Consider the following 25544-nt stretch of genomic DNA (forward strand, 5'->3'; position numbering starts at 1 on the left):
TCCTTCCTTGGTCCTCTTGCCTCCAGGTGGCAACTGTAGTCTGTCACTACCAGTGATGCTCTGGGTATTTGTATAGCTACATGTCAGCTCTTGAGTGGCGCCTCATTACCCTGTGTCTCTCATAAATGGCCCAGCAGAGACCTCAGGTCCTTCCCCTTTTCGCCTTTTCTCCTTATATTTCTCAGCTGTCTGTATTCAGTTCTGAGAAGATGACGCATCCTTTCTTAAAATCTATATAGATTTTAAGTGTTCAGCACAATTCGAGCCATAGTGACCAACGTCTCGAATTGGCTTGAACTGAGGGGAGAACATTCAGTCATTTATGGACTTCGCTAAATTCAGCGTGTGAACCATCCCCACGGCAACTCGAATTGCTCGCGCGAATTCCACCTTTTCTTCACAGATTCGAACCTGCATTCAAGTCGTGCACAGCGCTCACCTATCCCTAATGAAAACATCAACTTCAATTAATTTAAATGTTTTTGGTTGCAACACGCTTCACTAAATACACAGCAAATTATGATTTCAAAGGAACCGTGTAAATCACACATGCTCAGTGGCATGATCAACATAAACCTATTCAAACAACAATCTATCATGAACTTTACTGTCTTTAAAAACACTACAAAAGACATTGTTAATAAAATCTTTAAGAGCCCATTAAGAAGGGAATTCTTGGTTCCTGGTAGCTCCATGCTCGGCTCACTCCTCTTAAGGTGATAGCCTCATCAGTGTTTCTGCAATGATAGGCTTCGATAAGCCTTGAGTAAAGCTCTGATGCTAAATTTACAAAGAACCGTAAGCAAATATTGAGATCTTCTGCGTGAATAATATGGACATAGAAACAGGACATGTATTTCGGGTTTCTAAATGTCTTGAGTCACGCAAACACATCATGTTGTGGCTTTATAGCTTCCTCCAACTGCCTCCGAGGGATAGAAGTGGCAGAATCTCTAGGCAAAATCTAAAATGCAGGGTTCACATGATAGGAGGAGATCAGAGTTGAAGATAAATTCACAGCCAGGCCGGATTTGATGCTCAAATAGTCTGTCAAGAAACACACAGTTTGTGTATTAACAGACCCTTGCAGATTGCAGTATTCTTTTTTGTTATGATTTTACCTTTTTTTTCAGCATTGTTTCTCGATAGAACCATAGATTTGAAAGACAGATACGAAAAATAAACAACTTTACGTGAAACAGCCAAGGAATAATCTGGGCTTAATCTTTCACTAAAATCACTAAAATGTGCCATAATAACAGCCTCTACTCATGATCTACAGGTGTCAACCAAGTTCTACCCCATAGTCCTATTGACAAAACGCAAAATGTTTGTCAATACTACACAATCCCAAATCCATTTGAAGAGGTCCTATTGCAGTACATTGCAGGAGGGGAAAAAATGGTTTTGAAAAGGTATTTTCAGTTCTTGTAAAAGTATGGTATTGGTATTGCATGGTATTGTTTATTTATAAAGCGCCTCTACACAGGCAAATGTTCCAAAGTGCTCAAGGAGGGTGGAAACATGGGGAAAAAAGCAACAGTCGCTCAGAGCCCTTGAAATTCTGAGATGATAATAGTCTGCACAGGCAGAGTAAGTGCGTAAAATACATTTACCAGATTGAAATACAGCAAATAGGCCTGACAGCGATTCTGCAGTTTTACCAGTGCAATTAAGGGGTGAAGACAAGGGAGAACCGAGAGACGATCTTGGTGCGTGCAGATCGTGCAAGTGTACAGACGGTCACAGGGAGGCAGAGGTCCAAGTGCACCTGGTCGGTGGAGACTGGGGTAAGTGAAGAGAGAGTCCCTCATGTGTCATTTCTTAAGTGCAGTGAATATGTATGGGGTGTAGTGCCCTGAGGCAAGTGTGAAAGAGGACTGGCTGGGGTACCAGGAACCTGTGAGACTCTGAGGTACACCAGGCAGCCAGTTAGCAAACTGTAAGAAGAGGAGGGAGAGAGGGAAAGAGCAAATAACTAGGTTAGCAGGGTAGAGGGAGAGAGAAGGAAGAGATGAAGAGGAAGGTGTTGAGGAGTTTCCAGAACTTAAGAAGATCAGGCTCAAGACGGAGGGTGGCAGGGAGACCATTCCACAGGGAGCACCTGCCGAGGATAAGGATCTCCCTCCAAATCTCTGCTTGGTCCCAGGCCCCAGAAAGCCTTGTGAACAATGCAGAGGGTCTTGAACTTTATCCTTGAAGCCACAAGGAGCCAGTGAAGGCATTTCAGCACTGGAGAGACACGGCCCCTGGACTTGAGGCCAAGGATAAGTCTCATGGTTCTGTTCTGGATGAGCTGCAGAGGGCACAGGGCAGAAGAAGAGAGGTTAAGGAAGAGGTTGTTGCACTAGTCCAGCCTAGAGAGAACCAGGGCTCTGGAGACAGTGAGCCGCTGGGGCAAAGTGGGAAAAGGTAGAGTACCTCTGAGGAGGGGTAGCTGATAAGAGTTTTTGGAGATGTCCAAAATGTGAAAGGAGAAGGAGAGAGGAGTCGAAAATGACCCCAAGGCTTCTTGTCTCGCAGGTGGGTGCCGGTACAGGGGAAAGTGAGGCCGGCAACAGTGAAAGTGGGAAAGCGGGAGCAGGGGTCCCTATGCGAACAATCTCAGTTTTACTGGTGTTGAGGCAGAGGTTGTTTGCAGCACACCATGACTGAATAGTGGACAGTCTGATATGGGCAAGGAGAAGGCAGCTGAGGGTATCCTGAAAGATAGTTGCGTGTCATCTCCATAACACTGGGAGTTAGAGGTGGAAGTGGAAATCACACGGGCCAGGGCAGCCATATAGACGTTGAAGAGCCAGGTGGATAGGTTAGATCCCTGGGGAATGCCACAGAATGAGAGAGCTATAGTGGAGAGAAAGGCTCAGAGTTCCACCTGGGATGGGCGGTCGGAGAGAAAGGAGGTTAACCACGCCAGAGCCTGAACTGTGATTCCCAGGGTTTCACAGAAACGGGCAATTAGGATGTTGTGGTTAACCGTGTCAAAGGCAGAGGAAAGGTCAAGGAGAATGAGGACAGAGGGAGTGTTGCTGTCCAGATTTGAGAGCAGGTCTTCACGGGTGTTCAGAAGTGCAGTTTCCGGAAGTGCAGTTTCCGGACCTCTGGATGCTCTAAAGCCAGACTGATGGTCATGGAAGCAACCAATAGATTCAGTGTGGCGGTTCAGCTGAGAGATAGCCAACTTCTCCAAGAATTTGCCCAGGAAAGGAGTGATGGAGATAGGGCAGTATTTTGCCAGAAAGGAGGGGTAGGCAGAGCATTTTTTTAGCAAAGGGTGCACAAGGGAGTGCTTAAGGGCAGTTGGGAAAACTCCAGTCGAAAAGGAGAGATTGCAGAGATCAGCAAAGGCTGGGGCGAGGGAGTCAATATTGTCTTTAAAGATTTTAGAGGGGCATGGGTCCACCGGTTTGTATGAAGCCTTCATAGATCAGACTTGTCTGGTGACCTCATCAGGTGTGACGGGTAAGAAAGAAGACAGGGTAAGTTCAGGGGGTCAAGGGAGGCTCTGATGTTGGTGTATGCTGTGGTGTGGGAGAGAGGGTGGAAAGAATGTCTTGGGTTTTTGTGGTGAAGTGTGCAGCCAGGGCTGAGCAAAGGTGGGATAGAAGAAGAGACTGCTGCAGGGTTGGCCAGTTCCTTGCAGACTTTGAGGAGTTTGGCTGTGTTGTTTGATGCCTCAGAGATTCCGGCTTGAATAAAGACTTGTTTCTTGGAGCAGATGCAGAGTCGATATTGCCTTTGAAGGAGGCGATAGGCCAGTTTGTCAGATGGTTCGCCCGACGCATTCCGTTTTCGCTCAGCTGTTCTACACTTGCATTTATGGGCAGCCAGGTCGGAGTCATACCAGGAGTTGCTCGATATCTCCTAACCGCCACAGTTCAACCCGTATGCAGCTACATGAACCACTTTGGTCTTGTAAGCCTTAATAGGGGGGTGATACGGCATAACTACCTAACACTTAATTGAACTTTAAGATTGATCATGAAATTGTGGTTAAACTATTGTTGGCTTTTTTTAATTTGTGCGACTCATGAGCCTTTGGCAGCATACCAGATACCCATATAATCATATGGAGTAACGTCTCTAACGGTTTACCGCCTATTTCAAAATTCCGAGATGTTATCTTTCTGCAGCACGTAAACTTTCATTTTCTTAGAATTAATAGATGCATCCAATTTGCACAAATAATTAGTAAATTACCTTAAAAGATTTTTTTAAGAGTTTTCCATTCGAGCTAATAATACCGAGAATATAATTGGATTGGCCATTGTTTATTATTAGACAAACATACATCAATAGCTGTAGAAATGAAATCTACTATTTTACATCAATATAGGAGATACATTTTAACCTCAATGATAGTAATGTCTCATAAGCACACTCTCATTTCCATGACACCTGGGGCACAACAATATATGCACATCACTAGCGCAATTTCTTTGATGATGCCAATCAATGAGTTGCACAGTGTGTGCAAACTCTCAGAATGGTCTGACATTAGACTGAAAATGTGCTAATACCATTTGGCGGCCCAACCTCTGCAATCAACTGGCCAAAGAACAGCTGCTCTTGTGTTTTATTTTTGGATCATCCATCCCCTGATCAGATCATGCGCACAGGTCTTGGGAGTGCAGAAGGACTCCGACAGATGCCCTGTATGCCACCTCCATGTTGCCCTTCACCTACCCTGTGGGCATCCCGGATCTCTGAGTACCTCTCCTTCCCAGAGGTGGTCCATGCCATGTGACTTAATCACAATTTATATAACCTCTTGATCAGAAGGAAAAGTGAATGAGGACTGAGAGAGGGAGACAGAGTAAGCGAGAGAGTAAGAGTGGGAGTAGGAGTACGAGTGAGAGGAAGAGTGAGGGTGAAAACGAGAATGAGAGTGAGTGAGAGAGAGTTGGAGAAAGATTAAGAGAACGAGTGAGAGAGTGTTATATAATCGATTTTGCTATATTTTATGGCACAAAAAACATCAAGCCATGCCCAGCGTGAATGTTGAGGGAGGATTTGACGGTCTGGTTGAAAAACAAGAATGGTAGTAGTAATGGTAAGTGGCTCACTTTGACTCTATGGGCAGCTTAAAATGTTTTGATTTCCAAAAGGTTCTAAAGAGGACCATATAGTCTCCTCATGATTCTCAGGGAACCATAATTTAATTAAATAAACAGAGGCTGTAAAGAACTATTGGCTGACAAGATAACCGGTTCTTGAAACAACACAGGGAAAAGCTCTACAGTCTTCTAGAAAACAGCCAGCCCTTCTGCTAGTCGATCTCCTCTCTTTCCATGATAAAAAGGAATACTAGATGTATTTCTTCCATGTTAGGCGCTATCTGTATATTGTAGCGTGGGCCTTAGGCTAGGAATTTGATGCATATTGCTTCTTTTGGTGGAGGATTTGGATTATCCTTATAATTTGATCGGTTCCTAAAGACAAAAATTGTATTTTCAACTATGACGAAAACAAAAATTTCATTATATACCAAACCTAGTAAGAACCCTTAAGACTGCAAAAAGAATGAATGTATTGTCCCCACATCTGTTATTAAAATGTATATGAAGAGTCTTGAGACAAAGCTAGAAAACCTGTCAAAAATGCTTGTACACTGGAATCAAGACACGTGTTCGTAATACATATAATCTGGAGTACCACATAGGCACTAAAGACAACATGCTGTGTACCCTTCTATCATTGGACGTTGATAAGGGCTTTCGTGGTATTAACTGGAGCTGTATTGGCCTGTCCTCAAGAATTTGTTATCGAAGCACAGAATTTTGCAAAGTCGTTATTAGCATGTTGGCCAAAATCAGATGAACTCGCAGCTCTCTGCATAGTTGGAAGTGGCAAATGGGACTTGACCTAGCAATCAAACCCTTTCTCCAAACAATCAAGAAACAGTACAGCTTAGAAAGAGGGAGGAAGTAACATGCCATCTCACAATTTGCAGACTAGATTATCATAATGGGGAGAGATTTAGAAATATTCCTGCTTGCGATTATGCCCAAAATAGAGTGCTTGTAGGCCTTAACTCCTTGTCCGTCATTACAACTTATCCACATTTTCTAATTAAGTGTGTCTGCTTACTTATTAGCATATCAACACAAGGGTGCTGAAAAACCTGATATTGTCACAAGAAGGAAAATAGTCCATCCCTTTAAAGGGTTAATGAATGCATAGCATATACTGATATTGTCAGCAATTAATATATAATACTTTATGAATGAAAATACCTAAAAGTAATACCAGATGCAAGTATAGACTTGCAAAGATGGATTCCCTACAACATGGCCTGGATAAAGTACATAGTGTCAAAATGACACTCCCGCCCAAGCAGATTTCATGTTTCCATAACCTGCCTGTACAGAGCCATGTCAGGCGCACGCAAAATTTCAAAGTGAGATTGCCACACATGAATAGTGTAAGAAGATATGGAATTCTCAAAACAACATTTTTACATACAAACAGAAAAATGGCCTAATAATGCTTAATAGTTTGTAAAGCACAACAGCACTATCAAGTACCAAAGGTGGATAGAGTAGGAACAAGTGGGTCGAAATTGAGCAGACACAAACTAAAATAAAGGTCACTGGAACAAGAGTAATTTAAAAAGATTAAAAAAAAGATGCAATCCTGCCTTGCAACATCAAATCCAAGCGATTACACTCAGAAACATTGACTCGGTTTCAAAAAGATGTAAAATTATTTAATTTCCTCAAATACCTGGTTCTAGGATTTGCAAGGCCATGTGCAGCAAAAGACAGGAGGCACCTCCTCGTGTGCATATCTTTTGACATCAACGAAAGTGATAGCACAGAAAAAGGTGTTACTGGGAGTCATATCAGTCTTTGATTCTCTAGGGCATCATGGGAAGTAACATTGCAAGAATATGCTAGGAGCAAGTAAAGTGGCTAAACACCTTAGTGATATGCAATATATGAATGGTGCCAGTTTGTATTATCATATATGGAACAGTACCATGAATTAGCCTTTTTGTTATACTGTACAGTGTGAACTAAATCACTTGTAGGGATTTCTAATGTTGGCAGATATGTTACAGTGGGATACAATGACTTGCTTAGGATCACATATTTTAGTAAAGTGGTGAGGCCACGATTTCAGACCATAGATGCATGAGTACAGATCATCTCACAACTTATTGATAGAAATATATCTTAATGCACGGTTTAGAATGCTCTGTTTTTAAAGAGATGCGTTGGAAAGTGCACAAAACATGATAATAAACTAAACTTATGAATACATAAATCCTAGTGGAAATAGAGGAAGCTACAAAAAGGTTTGATTCTAGGGTTATTTTCCCCCATCTTGAATGGAAAGCTACAAGTGCCAGAATTCAAAGTAATGTGAGCCTAAAAATGTCCGCTAGATTTCTGAAATGTACTAATGATGTAAATGATTCTTTTGCACTTTTGCGAGGCTACATGTGGGAATACTGTTTTTAGTGTGCTGTGCGTTCCACCTGATCACGTCTATCTACAAATATCCATTGGGATTTATCCACACCTGAGCCTACATTAGCAGACATTTAAACACTGCCACCAAGTGTCTTAGATAAGATTTTGAAGTGGGCGTATTTCACTCCCTTTGTTCGAAGTTGGGAGAAAAATGGTTTGCGTGGGGTAAAAAAAACGAATTCCATCAAGGATATTTTTAGACACGTAAAGATATTTTTGAACTCTAAAACCATTTCTTTCTGTAATCCATACCTCGTTTTAAATGTATGCAAATTCAAATATACATACTTACTTTTAGGTTCCTCTTAGGATTAGGCAGTTGCAATACTGGAGCGTCTTACTGTGGCGCTGCGCTGCTGGGTCTAAACATAACTGTGGAGCTGACGGGTGGATGCAGGGGACAGGCTCTTGTCTGCCCGCTGTTTCCTACTGTTTGGGGAAAATGTGTACCCCCTATTTTTCTTTATTGGTAGTATCTGCTGGCTATATGGTAGTAAAAGTGTCTGGTCCACTGTTTATCTATAGGTCTTCTGCTAGCTTATGCATGCATCTCTTTTGTTGTATAATTGGTGCAATTCAATATTGGTACAATGTGGTTCACAAGACTGTTCTCCATTTCATTAACGCATGGCACGTTATTAAAGCTGCAGCTAATCAGAAATGGTTAATCCCCCATAAAAACGAATTACAAAATAATGAGGGGGGGAAATGCCAAGTTTTTCAAGGAATACCTTCAACTCTCCCTCCGTAAATATCTTCCTTCTCGAGCTCTTCGCTCCTCCACCTCCAAGTCCCTCAGGGTCAGTCGTTTCTCAATGAAACGAGCTGGGCATAGATCTCTGTCTTCGGCTGAGGCCTCCCTTGGGACAGTCTCCCTGACACCCTGCAACTTGAGGAGAACCATCTCCGCTTCCAGAAGCACCTTAAGACCTTCCTCTTTTCTTCTGCCTTCTCAGCTCCTCTCCCCTGCTGATCTGTTCTGCTTCGGCATTGTGCACCTGGTTACCCTCTGATTTCAGGCCCAGGTACTTTCCCACCGTGACACCCACCCGCACTGCCTCCTGGCAGCCCTTGCACTTGGGTCTGTATCTGTCACAGTACAGTCCCCCCTCTTTCTCTGCACTTCTCAGACACCCCATCTCTGAGCCTTAAACCTAGCACTTGCCACTTGTTGTTTTTTATTCATTTGTTTAACACTTTCCATTTCTCCCCTCCCCCCTGCACTTTCCCCCTTCCCTCTCCCCTGCACTTGCCCGTTCTCAATGTCACTGGGCCTAGTAAGCTCGTTGTTTTTGTTCTCCCTTGTTCCCCTCCCTTGCCTCATCGTGCTCTGAGACACTTGTGTATGAGCACAATACAAATAAAATATCAAAATCAATATCTACTTTTTTAATGTGTTTGTACTTCTTTTTTTATATATAACTCTTTTTATTTGCATTTTGTAAAAACAGCACAACCAACATCATATAGCACAGTGCGGTTCCCCTGCATCCCCTCCTAGCGCCCTGTCCGCTTCTGCCCTTTCTCCGCTCCTGGTTATTGCCCTCAGTGCATAACGTTGGTAATAGTGGAGTGCCTCCTAATTCCTTCATCTGCATATTTGACTATATTGCCCCAGCCTTCCTCTGCTCCGGTAGACCATCTTCTCCATGCCGTTTTCCATGCCCCTTCATAAGCCGAAAGTAGATTGGGGTGGGGTAACGGAATAAAATGGGGAACGTGGGGGGCGAGGGGCTGTGGTAGTTTCCCCCCCCCCGCATTTCTGGTAAAAGAAAGTGCAAAAATGAAAAGGCATTTTCTAAATTTGACTCAAAAAAATTCTGCCTTTTCAGCCTCTTTATTTTAAAGTTGGTATTTCAACTTGAACCGCAAAAATGTATGTCTGCCATAGTTCTCCACAGGAATCTGCGCCTCTTCACAGGCTGTCTGTCATCTTCCCCTTGCTGCTGGTCGACCCCTCCATGCCCTCCTTAGCCCTCCCTAGACGCATAGCCATCACAGTTTGCCCCGCCACCCCCACTTCCTTCTCCGTCCCCTCTTACCTGTATTAGACTTCAGGCTGATACACAGCAGCTCCTGCTCTCCTCTGTCATGGCCGCCATTGAAAGAGTAAAGGAACTTACTCCCTTAACGAATTTCCATGGTGGCCCTCTTGGTATTTATATTTTTTCAGGGAAATTGCGCATACAGTTGTGGCCAGAATATATCTGCAAAAAGACAATAGCACCAGTAGGGGCAAAATGACGCTCACAGGCTTCGATTCGTGCATGTATGTGACATCCTCAAGCAGTACGCTAGCTGCTAATACACAGGGAAACTGCAGGGTTCAAAGCCCTATAACGCTCTGCCATGTGAAGCCCTTGGATTGCCTTGATCTCCTGTTTTTGTTTTTTTCACCCTGCTTGTCCTGGTCTGGGATTGGCTCTCTTTTCTCCTGATCCTGATCCTGGCCTGTGTACTGACCTGCTTTTCTAATGTGTTTTAGTCCAATTAGTACTGCAGTGGTGGAAATTCCGCTTGGGAGTCTCAGCTTGCCTCTCTTTCTTGTCCTGTGACTCTGGCCTGTCTTTCTTTCCCTCTTGAGCTCTCCTGCATGACTTGCTGACACGCCTCTTTTCTCCCTCATGCATTCACCACACTCTAGCTCCATTGCCAGCTTACATTGCATGTACCCCTGGACTCTGGAAACACTCTCTTCTACCCCAATTCAAACTTGCCCTGTGGTTACAGATTGCTGTGGTCCCGTATTTGAATCGACGTGTTGTCAAACGAGGTCAATCATTCTTTTCCCCCCCTTTTTGTCACGCCTCTTTCCGGCGTGCAGTTTTATGATATGATATGTTATTTATAACACGCTTAATACCCAGAGGTTTCTAAGCTTGGACCCAGGGATCAAACCTGTGTTGCTCTGTGTCGTCTTGCTTCCAAGGCGAGCACGCTGCCCCTGAGCTATCCTCCCGAGACTAATGGTTCTGGGCGCATATTGGACTCTGGTTCTCTAGACTCAGACAGGTGGGAGGGGATTATTGGCATAGGTTCATGGTCCTAGTGTGTCTTCCTTAGGATAGACTTGTGCGGGGTGGGGGGTGTAGGGAGGTGTGGTGTCACCCAAGCAGAACACTACGCTCGCCTGGATCTTCTGTTTTCTCCCTACAGCCTGGTGGAAGCTATACAGTTGTATACCCTCTCACCTTTTTTTTCCTCCCGGGGTCCAATGGTTAATGGTCCTTGGGCCCAAGTTATAAGGGGAGCGTTACTGCTGTTAGAGTCTTTCACCCAAAGAAGTGAGGATATTCTGTTTTAAAGCCAGGAATTACAAAGATTAAACATTGCAATGTTGGCACACAAGTCTTGGACCACTCATTGTTGACCTCTGCCATTGCATTGTCTGCAATGGAACTGCCAACTTTTCCATGCTTCAATTAGACATGTATACACACAGGAGCATAAAATGCTGGCGACACTGCCATGTTTTAATTCATTTTAAACCATCTGCCGTTTTTACTGTCTAAAGCTCAGGGTCCAGCGTGTCCTTCAACCCATTGTTTGGGTTTATATGCCAGAGGAAGCATGACATGAACCCAAAACGAGGCTAGAAATATAACGCAACTGGCTATGCCCTCCTTCGATACTCGACAACCTTACAGTAATTTAAAAACTACACATAAATAGCAGGGAGCTGGGAGCTGCCTGGAACCAATTCCGTAAATTAGCTTTGCCTGAGGAAACGTGTCTCTCCTCGGTGGGCCTTAATGTGGGACATTTGGGAATACTGGATTTGCAAGGAGCCATTTATCAGGCAAGTATCCGAGGTTACAATCGTAATCAGTTAATGAACATTAAATATAACGGAGAAAACGATTGGTGCATACAGATGCGCACGGGGCCGGCAGCGTGTAGCAGAATGTGCCAGCATTCTTGGCGGGCAAATGAAGTCGTGTTGTCGTTACACCTTCACATGCGCAGCACTTTTTCTTCAGGGTCAGAAAAACAGGCGCGCTATACTTGCGTTTTCCGGCAATGGGGAACTCAAACATATGGCAAAGATTCTTCAATACTGAAGCTTCTATAACAGAATGAAACGCATTAATCACACTATAGCTATCACCTAAAGCAGGGGTCTGCAACCTTCAGATGCTCCTGATGGTGTGGACTACAACTCAGTAGATAAAGAGAAATAGGACTATAGTCGACAGGTCCAGTAAAGAAGGTTACTGTGTACACTAAATGAGAACGGCCATTTAAAACCAAGAGTGTAATCAAAACAAAAGAATACATTTTAAAACAAGTATTAAATCTACAGTAGTGTGAAATGATCATAGGTTAAACAATTTCGTGAATTTCACACCATATATCATAGGAAATATAAACCTCTTAATGGAAAATGAATTGTAAACATAAGTACAAGAATCAGTGGTAAATCACTGTATACAGTTTGCAGTTGGTTCGCACAAATTTCAATTCCAAAGAACTCTGATATTATTCAGAGCCATACAGTCCCAACATGTTTCAGTTCATATGTCAGATGTTATGTTATTTTGCATTTATATAGCGCCTTATGTACCATTGGTATGATCTCAAGGCGCTCGTAGGTTGAACGCCCTTGGGAACTGAAGTTCAGGTCAGTAGAGGGAGAGAGGGAGAGTCAAAAGGTGCGTGTGCGCACCGCGTATGTGTGCAGCAGGTGTGACATTCGCGTGATAACTGCTTCTTAGCGGTAGGTGTGGTGGTTGGGAGATCAGGAGTATGTGTTCGTTCTGGCAGGTTGTTATCCAGACCGATTCCGGCTGCGTTAGGCCTGAGGGGGAACACCTAGGCTGGAGCGTGCGTAACCAGCTGTGTTTAGTTAGGATGATGGGTAGTATGAGGCAAGTGATGGTATGAGAACAGCTATACCGAATGGTTTCATAGTATCGCTGTGTTCTAGTTGAGTGATGCTGTAAAGAATAGAGTAAGCGTGGAGCTAGAGATATGATATGGTGGTTTACATTAGGTGCCTGAGATCGAGCGCACTCAACCGTTCCATCCACTCTGACCGTTTCATGCACTCTAAACCGTCCCATTCACACCAAACTGTTCCATACGCTCCAAACTGTTCCATTCGCTCCAAACTGTTCCATACGCTCCAAACTGTTCCATACGCTCCAAACTGTTCCATTCGCTCCAAACCGTTCCATTCACTCGTTTCATGCACTGCAGTCAGTTTAAGCATTCCAGCCATTCTATGTACTCCAGTCAATTTAAGCTTTCCAGCCATTCTGTGCACTCCAACCATTCTATGCACTCCAACCATTCTATGCTCTCCAACCATTCCATGCACTCCAACCATGTTATGCGTATCAACCATTCTATGTACTCTGATCGTTTTATGCACTTCGATCGTTTTATGCAGTTGAATCGTTCCGTGCACTTGAATCTTTTTGTAAGTGGCCATTCCGTGCCTCTATCTGTTCCGCGCATTCCGACCGTTGCATGTACTCGGTCAGTTCTATGCACACTAAAAGTTCAATCAGTTCTATGCGCTCTTCCGATCAATGCTCTTCGTCCGATCTATACATCTGTACATGTTATCCTTTCATCCCCCGGTTTGTTCATTTCCACGTTATACGTTCTTCATGCATCACTCATCCTCATACTTGACCTGTTCCATACACCCAGTTTCACCCGTTCCATCCACTTACGTCATCCGTTCATACACTTACGTCATCCGTTTCATCCATACACTTCTTCTGTTCCACCCACTGCACACTTTCTATCCATTTCACTGGTTCCACCCACTTCACCCGTTCCACCCACTTCACCCGTTCCACCTACTTCACCAGTTTTACCCACTTCACCCGTTCCACTTACATACTTCATCTGTTCATCCACTTACTTCATCTGCTCCACCCACTTCAACCGTTTCGTCCAACCACTTCACTGCTTCCACCCACTTCGCTCGTTCCTCCCACGTACAGTGGGCAGTTGGTGTGGCGTGGTCAGGTAGGGTGGACACCTGTCAACTCCCATCAGCCCTAGTATAGATAGTAAATGGTGAGGAATCATGAGAATTTTAGACCAAAACATCTGGCCAGCCACAGACTACTGGACTGAAGTAATGGTTTTGCAACCTTAGATGTGAGGTCGAATACATCTTCACAGTTTGATGCCTGGTATGTTTTAGGAAGCAAGTTTGATGGAAATCAAACAGCTTCTGTAATGCAAAGTACAGTTCCTGTGAACCATGCTCCCTTTTGGTACAGGGCTCCGCATTCCTGAGAAGGTTGCAGGGCTTTTGTTGGGTCTGGAACGATATTGGGCTATGCTAATGTCAGGACTGTAAGGGGCTAGCTAGCCTTTTGGTTGTAGGCCCTGAGTTTTTATCTGGGGCTACAGCCAAAAGACCTGGGGCTATTGCCTCCTCACCCCGCTCCCCCAGCAACACCTTTGGAGGACTCTATCTGCAAAAGGTTCCCGGAGCTGGAGCTGAAATGGGACTGGTACAATTAGGGCCTGATTCATGGAATTATTTGCACAGAAAATATGGTACTTGTGCGCTAAACTGCGTGCAAATCCATGTTCGTCGATTCATGGAATCGAACGTGCAGTACTTTTCCTGGACTTGCGTGGAGTTTGTGCAAGCTCGTCATGTCTGTGCGAGCCGTCGATGGCCTTGCAGGAAACTCCACGCAGAGCATGGGCGTGGCTTGTGCAGAGAGCTGGGAAGGAGCGGAACACCAAAAATGGGGAAGAACTTGCGAAAAAGTGGCCGTTCCAAGGGACAGCCTGCAGGAAGTCCCTTGCATGCCCACATTTGCATGGCACAAGACGTATTCATGGATTAGATTGCGCAACCTCTCGGCTGGGAAATGGCCATGCAAGTCCTTCATACTATCTGCCACCCGAAGGCAGGCGCAAGTACACTTGCGCGTACGATTCCGAGCACGGAGGTGGGGGTTGCATGTCGGATTTTGGGGGGGCGTGTACTCAATAAGGGGTTCTGATGTAACTAGGGGTGCGCATGCGCAGTTAAGCCAGGTGCAGGAACGGTTCACGGGGTTTTGCATGCATATTTCCTAAGTAATTACTGAGTTATGATTTTTTATACCCATGTTGTCAGGGTGCATGTGGGCATGTCAGGGACGTTGTGGCATGCGACTTGCGATTACGGTTATTTTGCGTTTCTCAATTCCATGAATTTGCAGGGCGTGCATTTGCTTTTGGCGCTCGGGCTCGCACAGTGTCCTTCTCAGCGCGCGGCCCTTGCAGGATTTCTGCCCACATTTCCATGAATCGTGCCCTTAGTGTTCATGTTCTTTCCCTTGGGGCACGCATACTCCAAATGATAGCCACCGTCAGACACGCCTTCAGATGTCTGCAACTTTCCTTTCTCGTGCACCTATGTCTATCCCATCACCACTTCAAAAGTACTCAGAGGCGGCCATAAACTCTGCAAAGATGCAGAATTGACTCACATCTGTGCAAATTAAACACCACGGGTGGCATTGCAGACACTTTGCGCCAGGAAAAGTGCAATTTGCATGTGGTAAAAAATTGATGTAGTTAAAAAAAACTTACATTTCTAGGGATTTTTGCACAAGGGAAAAAGACAAGGGAAAAACCTTGCCCCGTGTGAAGAAATGCCTTGAAAATACGTATTTTGCATTGGGGCAAGTGCTGCAGTTGGGCTGGTCCAAATGTTCTGTAATACTAACCCATGATTGCAACTGTAGTGGAATTACCATTGAAAGACGCTAAAAAGAGAACGGGACAAAAAAGGGATTTATGGAAATCGGCAGTACAAATGCAAAAGCAGTATTCCTGATCCTGACAACGTTTAAAGTGTACTTCTAGCAAATGCAAAACGTGTAAATTGCAGTCAGAAAACACAGGCACATCACCCAAATGAACTGCAAGTAGCAGGAATTAAGGCTCGCTGGAAAACGCTCTGTGGATTGGCCTTTGAATAATAGTGTGGCTTCAAGAAATATAATGCACTGCCAGCCGGCGCGTGCCAGACTAGCGCGCTAGGACCTCCAAGAGCCGTCACAGTGGCAGCACAGAAGGTTGTGCTGCAAGGAGAAGAACCGTGAGTGAGAGTCAAGTGCGTAAAGAGAGACCGCGCGGGAGTTGCGCGGGATGCAGCAAGACGAAGACCGTTGTTTCTGAGTGCCGTGGCATGCGTGATTTGGCGTTAATAAACCAAAGGGTTTAACGTTATATTGCAAGGTGTCTGCGGCCTTTTTCACACCCACAGACCTGCTCCTGGTTTCTGACACTTGCCTGCGGACATTCTAGCGTACTCTGCTGTGTCCTTCACCCTGGCCTTTGACTCTAAAAAGGTGTATTGTCTGTCCGGATGCAATCTGAGTGTCAATCATCAAGCAACGCCCTCTCTCGAAGCTGAGTAACTCGGCTACTTTGTGAGGACATAATCGGGGCCATTTTTGAACTATTGGAGCATTCCAAATTTGCCAAGGAGAGGCATAACACCTTCACACCTGACTTACGAGTTGTTTTATGCTTCATGACATTTTCAACATTTTTGGATGTGATGGGGTGGGGGGCGGATTGGGGGTTCAATTTCCGATCCCCGCCCCTCTAAACCACTTTGTGTCATATCACAGAAACGTCTATCCGGTGGAAGTGCAATCAGCACTAGGGAAAAAATGTCCCAAATGCCAAAGCAATTATTTAAATGCATTGTTGCACTAGGGCAATGGTTGCCTAGTCATGTGCCCTGGTGCAAAAATGCATTGAATGAAAAAGGTTTTAGCAGTAGGGCAATTCCAATGGCATCTGCCTTCATTTTGCACCTGCTAAAAGTAAACGGAACTCCACAGGAATCCATTGCAAGTGTTGCCTATCATACATAAACCAACTAAGGTATTTACCCTAGCTGCACTACCAAGTGCAAAAAAAAGATGTTAAGGTGATGTCGGGTGTTCATACTCCTTTTTGCACTTCGTAGTCCAAATTAAAATAATGACAATTGCACAGAGGGAACTTTTTGGCATACAAGTGCATTTCACATTTTTTTCATAAAATGGCCTCCATAGATTTCTATCAATTTTAAAGCATAGACAGCATATTACATTATTTTACCCTTTACAGAAAGGCCATGCAGAACAGTTTTATGTTTTTTATCACTACCAACCTACAACGTTTGCCATGTGACAATGTTGGTTAAGCTTAAGGGCCCGATTCATGGACTTATTTGCGTGGAAAATAGAGTACTTGTACACCAAACTGCGTGCAAATCCGTGTTCGTCGATTCATGGAATGGAATGCGCAGTACTTTACCTGGACTCGCGTGGAGTTCGTGCAGGCTCGTCAGGTCTCTGCGAGCCGTCGAGGGCCTTGCTGGAGACTCAACGCAGAGCATCGGAGTGGCTTGCGCAAAGGGCTGTGAAGGTGAGCGGAACACCAACAATGGGGAAGAACTTGCTCAAAAATGGGCATTCTGTGGGATGGCCTGCAGGAAGTCCCTCGCACGCCCACAATTGGATGGCAAAAGACATATTCATGAATTTGATCATGCAACCTCTCGGCCGTGAAATGGCCATACAAGTCCTTCATACTATCCGCCACCCAACGGCAGGAGTAACGGTTTACGGAGGTTCACACGCAGATTTCCAGAATAATTAACCCCCAAGATGCAGACCTGCTTGCGGGGGACCCCACACATTGCTTGAAAGGTGTGTGTATTCACGCTCGGGGGAGTGGCTGTTCTGGCTATTTTTGCTTTGCGTGTGGGCGTGTCGGGGTGTTCCGGTCGCGACTTGCGATTAGGGTTACTTTGCAATGTAAATTCCATGAATACGCGGGGCACGCATTTTTTATTCTGCGTGCAGGTTCGCGCGGTGTCCATCTCGTCGTAAGGCCCTTCCAGGATTTCTGTGCACATTTCCATGTGTCGGGCCCTAAGTGAGCCAGCACTTTCTCCTATTTCAATCGCAGTTACAATATTATCAATGTTTGTAATTTGCGACAATATTTTCTCCTTATTGTAAAAAGGGTGATAATGTTGCCTCAGTTATCCTAAAAGATCAGCTTATCAGTGAATATTAATGTGCTTCTCCAATGTAGTCATTCTGGCTCATACAGTCACCGGGCAATATTCACAAAGAATTTTTTCTGCCTGCACTTGCATCTGGAAAAATGTGCAAATTGCAATTGTGCAATATGCACCCGTTTCACAAAACTGAGAAAAAGGCTATTTGTGACTAGTTGCAATATTAAAATGACTATCTTCTTCTGAGTGGGTGGGAGCAGAGTGTACCAACAGACACATCCACCTTGCATATGCAAAATGTATATATATGTGTGTGTGTGTATGTAGTGGAAATAGATGGGCATTTGTATTTGTATTTTCTCCAGTTGCAACTTGACATGATACGGGATGTCAGCAAAGCCACAGAAGCAGACTGCTATTTTTTTTTAAAGTTTTTGTTAATGTTTTTCTCTGTACGTATTTCATCCTCCCCTCGGGATTAACATCACTACTGTTGAAATGTTAAAACATTGTTTTTGTTTTTAACTTTTCGCTTCCCGTGCTATTTTGACTTTCAGTGTGCACCTGTTTTTTTCTTTTTTTGGGGGGGGGGGGTATCATGTCGTTTTGCAGGTGCAAAGTGTAGTAGATACACATTTCTTGCTCCCCAGGTGTGATTCTTAGTGTATCGTGATGGCAACAAGTGACATTTGAGGCTGACATACTGTGGACCCAGAAATTGATTTTTTTTAAAGAATCAGTCTCGCAAAGATTTTTGGGGAAAATGGTTCGGTTCTACGCAGGACCGATCTATATCTGCATGCTAATCTGTGTTCCTGCATCTAGTTTTTCTGCAAGGAGGAAGGAATTCTGCAGTGCAATCGGTGTTCCCACATGCTTTGCGGAAACATTTCATGGCAAGGAAGTTCCCTGGAAATCACTAGTAGACTGGTGGCCGTCTTTTTCGCGATGATATCGGTTATTGCTGATGCCGAGCTGCCTGCATGTGGCAGAGATTGCGCCAGATTCATTGCATGCACGAGATGAAGAGCTCGGACACTTGGTGCATCCCAGGTTTCTGTGATCTTGGTAACCCCGGGTTCAAATAAGCCCTACATTACTCGGGTGAATTTATGCTATTTGCTGAGTAAATACAGTACACACTGGCATACTTACCATTTAGTTTAACTGATGTATTTTATTCTGAAATGCATCTCGATTGTGTAGATGCACTGCACACTGTTGTTCATAAGTACGCTGTAAGGGGCGCTGGCCAATCAGGATGCTTGGAATGTGGGCTGCATTGCATTGTACATGCCCGAGTTCTGAGCAGCCTCGGTGCTGCTGGCCAGCGCCCCCTTCCCTGCTCCTCCTTTCTATCGCCAAGCTCCCCCTCACTTCTTACCACCTGTTTAGTTACCTGCGAGGGTGCTGGGAGTATTTTTTTCTAAGCAGCCCGGTGCCACGCTGTGGTTCTCAGAGTACGTTTTCAATGTTGATGACATCACAGTCATCTGCATTGAAAACAGACTCTGTGGACCACGACATATCATTGGGCTGTGCAGAAAAGGTACTTTTTACATTGATTTTTTAACAATAGACACCATTCGCACCTGTGTAGGTAACTATACCGGTACTAATGGCGATATTACCCTCGGCAGCGGGCCAACCCATTTGGAAACAGCACCACCGCCCTTAACTTGTGCAGCGGGCCCTTACTGACAAGGACGGCCCGCCGCCTACAATAATATCGCCCCATTATGCATTAAGGGTTTAAACTAAAAGTACCAATGTTATTTTTAAGTACTATGCAATTTTCCCCCAGGAAGAGCTGGCAGCCAGGAGGTCGCTGCTTTTGAACTGCCTTCCAGCAGACGAGGTGTTTGGAATCCTGGGACATGTACAAAGGAGCTGGCCACATCTGAGGTGGCTTGCATCTATGATATTGGCTCACAAGATCGTTGTAGAGATGTGGGAACTGTAAGTGGACTTGAAGTGAACAGTGAGCGGTGATCTTCCCTCCAGGGGCTTCCACCAAGATGGGCCCGTGGAGGCTGTAAGCTCTAGCCCGGGCCTTAGCCTGCTGAAAACCAAAGAGTAACTAAGGGGTTGGGGCTCCCTCTGACAGGAAATCCTGAAATGAAGCAAAAACGATATGAGGAATGCCGGTCGTAGGCGAACATTTCAAGCGGCACTGGATGATCCGATGTGACTCCGGGAGGTATATTTAAACCTGCCAGCCACCTTCAAATGTCATCGTAGGTCGGAGCTGAGTCAAGGAATATGCACATGGTGGATAGGTGATTGGACTACGACTAAGCCAAATGTAACTCCTGGTATGACTCGGATCTCGTCACCCTTAAACGCAAGTGCAGGGTGGCAGAGAGGAAATGGCGTGCTTCATGTTCATCCTCTCACAAACTGGCCTGTCGCCTGCTCCAAAGGCAATACCGGCTCTCTGTTCTCACCAAGAAGAGAGCCCTTATCCAAGCCCGCATCTCTGCGGCATCTAACAATACGGCGAACTCTTTAAAATCTGCAAGGAGCTGGCCAACCCTGCTGCAGTCTCTACCTATCCTGTCCCCTCCCAGGCCCTCTGCACGGCACTGGCCTCTCACTTCATTTCAAAAACTCAGGACATCCTGTCCTCACTCTCCTCCTATCACCTCCCCCCTCTATTCCCTGCCCTTCCTCTGGCCCTTCTGCAGCCACCCCTCCTCTCTCCTTCTCTGCCTTTCCCCTTTTTTCTGCTGACGAGGTTTCAAGACAAGTCCGATCTATGAAAGTCTTGTCAAAACAGGTCCACCCCTGTTTCTCCAAAACTATCAAGGACCACATCGACTCCTTGGCTCCTGCCCTTGCTGACTCCTTCGCCTCTGGAGTCTTCCCATCCCCTCTCAAGCACTCCCTTGTGCACCCCCTTCTTAAGAAACCCTCTTCCGACCCTTCCTGCCCAGCTAACTATCGCCCAATCTCCATCACTCCCTTCCTGGGAAAGCTCCTGGAGAAACTGGCCATCTCCCAGCTTAATCTCCATGCTGAATCTGTTGGTAGTCTTCATGACCATCAGTCTGGCTTCAGAGCTGCCAGAAGCATGGAAACTGCTCTCCTGAACATCTGTGAGGACCTGCTCTCGAACCTTGACTCTAACATTCCATGTGTCCTCATTTTGCTTGATCTCTCTTCTGCCTTTGATACTGTCAACCATACCATCCTGCTCAAGCGCCTCCGTGATAACCTGGGTATCACTGGTCAGGCTCTGGCGTGGCTGACCTCTTTCCTCTCCAATCGACCCTCCCAAGTCCAACTAGGGTCTTTCCTCTCTACCATCTTTTTCTCTACCTGTGGTGTCCCCCAGGGATCTAACCTCTCTCCCTGGCTGTTCAACCAGTATCTGGCACTTCTCGCCCACCGCATCGCTGCTCTCTGCCCCAACTTTCAGTGCTATGCGGACGATAACCAGCTCATTTTCAGGCTACCCTCGCCCTCCTCTTCTCCTTCCCTCATCTCTGACTGTCTTTCTGCTATCCAGGAATGGTGTGCCGCCAACAACCTCTGCCTTAAGGCCAGTAAGACTGAGATTCTACTCATCGGCACTCCCACTCCCTCCTTCCCTGCAGCTCTCTGGCCGGCCTCTCTGGGCCCTCTTCCTGCTCCTACCTGCAAGGCAAAAAACCTCTGGGTCATCTTCGACTCCACACTCTCCTTCTCTCCTCACATATCTGACGTCTCTAAGAAGTCACACTACCAGCTACACCTCCTCAGTGGTATCCTTCCTTTCCTCTCCTTCCCCCAGAAGCTCACTGTCTCTAGAGTCCTGGTTCTCTCAAAGCTGGACTACTGTAACAGCCTCTATCTAAATCTGCCCGCCTCTACTCTCCGCCCTTTGCAACTCATCCAGAACAGGACTGCAAGACTTGTCCTTGGCCTCAAGCCCAGGGACCGTATCTCTCCAGGACTGAAATCACTACACTGGCTCCCAGTGACTGCGAGGATCAAGTTCAAAACCCTCTGCATTGTCCACAAGGCCGTCTGGGGCCTTGGGCCAAAATACCTTCAACTCTCTCTTCCTAAATATCTTCCTTCTCGAGCTCTTCGCTCATCCGCCTCCAACTCCCTCAGGGTCAGCCGCTTCTCCAAACAATGAGTTGGGGGCAGATCTCTCTCCGCTGCAGGGGCCTCCCTCTGGAACAGCCTTCCTGCCTCCCTGAAACTTGAGGAGAACCATCTCCAGTTCCGGAAGCACCTCAAAACCTTCTTCTTTGCCTCCGCTTTCTCTCCCCCTCTACCCTGCTAATACTACTGAAACTGCACTGAATCTGCAACTGGGCCACTCACCGTTCTCGGTCCTTGGCCCAGCCACTCTCCCCTGCACTGCCTCCCCGGCAACCCCTGCACTGCGGGACTGTGTCTGTATCCCTACAGCCCCCCTTCCCGGCACTTGTCTGCACTTACCTCGCACTTGCCACCAGCTGGCCCTTGTTATTTATCCTGTATGCTGTATGCTAAAAACCCTGTACAGCACTTTCCCCTCTCCCTTTCCCCCATGCACTTTTTCCTTCCCCTCTACCCTTGCACTTGCGCGATCTGAATGACACCTGGCCTAGTAGGATCGTTGTCTGTCTCCCCTTGTCCCCCCACCTCGTCGCCTTGAAACACTTGTGTATAGGTGCGTTACAAATGCCATATCATATTATATCATCCTGCAGTACATATCTATTCAAGGAAAAAATGTAGTTGCAGGGATGTAAAGGTGAGAACTTAACACAACAAAACCTCTGAAATACAGCTAAGGCCACCTTAACTCCATGCCCCCCCTGTTGCACAGCCTATGGCCGACCACAATGATGACATCATAGATCACATCACTAATAACATCACTAATTACATTAAATCAGTAACTGGCATTAAGCATGGCCTTCAGCCATGGTCAGTGTGCATGGCCAAATATATTTTAACACATGAATGGGTACTAGTCATGGCCTTCAGGTATGGACTGTGGCCACATACTTCACCCATGTGCACTGAATATTTAAAAACACTAACGGCCACCAACCATAGATGTTGGCCTTTACCAGTGGATACAGCTTTCAACTGTGTCTACTGTATATTATATACACTGATCAGGCACTAGTCATGGACTTTAGAACAATACTGGCCAGTGGCCACAACCTTTGGCTGTGCCCACTATATTTTCAAACATATAAATGGGCCAGTAGCCATAGCCTTTGACCTTGAGCGGTTTGTAGATCTTTTGGCCATGTCCACTGTATATTTTAAAATAATAAAATGCCATAAGCAAGGACCTTCGGCTCTGACCAGCCACTAGCTATGGCCTTTGGCCGTGCCCACTGTATACTGTATACACTAACATGCCACTAGCCATGGTCTTCAATACAATACTAGCCACGGCCCTTGGCTGTGCTGACTGTATATTCTAACATATTAATGGGCACTGGCTATAGCCTTTAGCCATGGCCACTGATTACAAATACATAAATAATAAAATACAGCTTTCAAAGTTGCCCACAGTATATTTTAAAACAGTGATGGGCTACTAGGCATGGCTTTTAACCATGCACATTGGTATTTTTTAACACTAACCAACCACTAGTGCTGCTGGCAATTGATCACAGCCTTTGCCATAGACAAGTCCATTACCTAAATTGTTATTAAAGTAATCAAAGTTTTCATGAGCTAACTTATAAATGATGTTATGTCTAATTCCATTAATGATGTAATCAGTTATATACAATGTAATTAGTGTTGTCACCAGTGATGTGATCTGTGATGTCATCATTGTGGTCATAGGCTGCGCAATAGGGGGTGCGTAGTTAAGGTGAATTTAGCTGAATTTCAGGGATTTTGTTGCGTTAAGTTCTCACCTTAACATCCCTGCAACTAACCTTTGTTCCTTGAATTTCACGGGTTTTGTTATTCCATAGATGTTTCAAATGCTTCCAGACCACTAGCATGCTCTTCAGCCATGGTCAGCGGGCATGGCCTTTGGATGTGCCCACTGTCCATTTTGAAATGCTACCAGACCACCAGACCACCAGACCACAGCCCGACACAGACACAGCCGAACAATACCAAACTACTAGCCATGGCAGGTGGGGTCAACCACTCTATTTTAAAACACTTGCAACCCATTCCTCAAAGAGGTTCATCAATCACAAACTGATCTTGTCCTGTTTTGACAGTGGTATTGTTATGTATAAAAGATTGTAGACTGTTTTTAGGCAATGCGCAGTGAGATTGAATTATTTGCCATGGATTACACACTTTGGTTAAGCAGCGTGTTCCATGCCCCTTGTTTTATGGCCAATCAATTCATGACTACATTGCACAGCCCCAACTAACCACATTTAAGCAGCACGGAAACAGGGAAAAATATGACCGGCGGCAAGAATAACCTATGCCAAGTATAAAGGACATCCCAGACATGACCTGCACCCCTGCCCCTCATTTCGAGCTACCAGGAGCGTACTCGCCAAGGTGCGTGACATATGAAGAGCAAATGAACCAGCAGAGAGCCGCTCTGGGACTCTGCCCAGTGCACATTAGAAGATCCGTGCCTGTTGAAGCACCCATAACCAGAAAACCCTGGGCAGCACGGTACCCTATCAGATAGCCATACCAGCCGCTGATACGAAATGAGGAGTACCTACACACGGTCCACGAAGAGACCCCAAAAGCCTTAATGGAAGGCCAGTGGAAATGACACAAGGGCCTGAAAAGACCAGTGAATGAGCAAAAGCAGCTGTCGAAGATAACACGCCAGTGCGAGTAACTACGAAAATGAATGGAATAGACACAGAGAGGAGACAATGTTACAATGTGAGGAAACAGTGCTACGAGACAAGATGGAAGCAACCGTCCTGTTAAACGTGTGTAAATAGGCTTGAAACGCAAGATGCTAAGAAATCGATATTGCTTGCAATGCTTAGTAGAAAACAGAGCGGCAAGCGCCAACCGTATATCTGCCTCAATAAGGCACATTATACAAGTGCGACTCCATTTTGTAAAAGCAGAAAGGTACCCAGGCGGCCAGAGGCCTGACAGGCCGTTTCGAAACCCAGCCAAAGGCAAGAGAAGGAGCGGAATCGAAACTCAACAAAGAGCGGCTCATGCCTAGGAAATCGAGGTCAACCAGAGAAGGGGAGGAGAGCGTCGGCTCACAAGACTCCAACTTCAGAGCATACCAGCCTGCCTCAATGAGGTCAAGATAAGGGGGGCCCATGCAGGTGGCTAGGCTGACACAGAATTAAATGTATTAAAAGCTGGAAACTGAAGCAGATTCATGGTGAACTAACACGTGACCAGCCAGGCAAGAAGAAGTACCATCGCCTGATGTCATCCAGGACCCGAGGATGCCATAACTTTTCCCGATAAGAGACTACAGTTTCAAGGCCATCCTTAGCCAACTAATTGACACGTCACCCTAAAACACTGATTGATGGAAGGGAGGCAGGGTGAAACTTGGGGCATCAGGCGCATGAGTGTCCATTCTGCATGCTGCTAATTAAAAGTGGAATTTATGTCTAGGGGTGTAACCTGCCCAATCACAATGGACCAAGTTATCTGGAGTCCTATAGATATTGTAACCAATAGGACGTCGTAGTTGTAGTGACGTCTAGATGGCCACCCGATAAGAGTTATCCAATACGCATGCCCTATTATCATATACAGATATAACACCTATACTTAAGTTACCTTTCCTAACCAATTATATTGCATGATGATTTTTATAGAAATTAGACTTCAGTGATGACGATTTTTGCCTAAAGAGGTGCTGTCCGACTGAAGTTCGAGGAAATCGGAACGAGACAGGTGATCGCAATGCTGCTGATTTCCATTTGTTTCTCTGTTTTATGTAATTGTCATTAAACGGACTTCCCTTTGCCAACTTACTGAGTCCTCATTATTGAGTCATGTTGGAGTAAGTGAATCCTGCACCCCCTGTCCTCACATGGTGCAGCTATCTTGTCTTACAAGTTCTGGAGGATGAGCGCTGACCAATGGGCCTGTCAGTAACTTCCTCCCCCCTGAACACTTGATAGCGTGAGGATGGTTTCGGCCATCGATTATTG

The sequence above is a fragment of the Ambystoma mexicanum genome, chromosome 10 (assembly GCF_040938575.1).
Source record: "Ambystoma mexicanum isolate Mex_15411 chromosome 10, UKY_AmexF1_1, whole genome shotgun sequence".
Lineage (NCBI taxonomy): Eukaryota > Metazoa > Chordata > Amphibia > Caudata > Ambystomatidae > Ambystoma > Ambystoma mexicanum.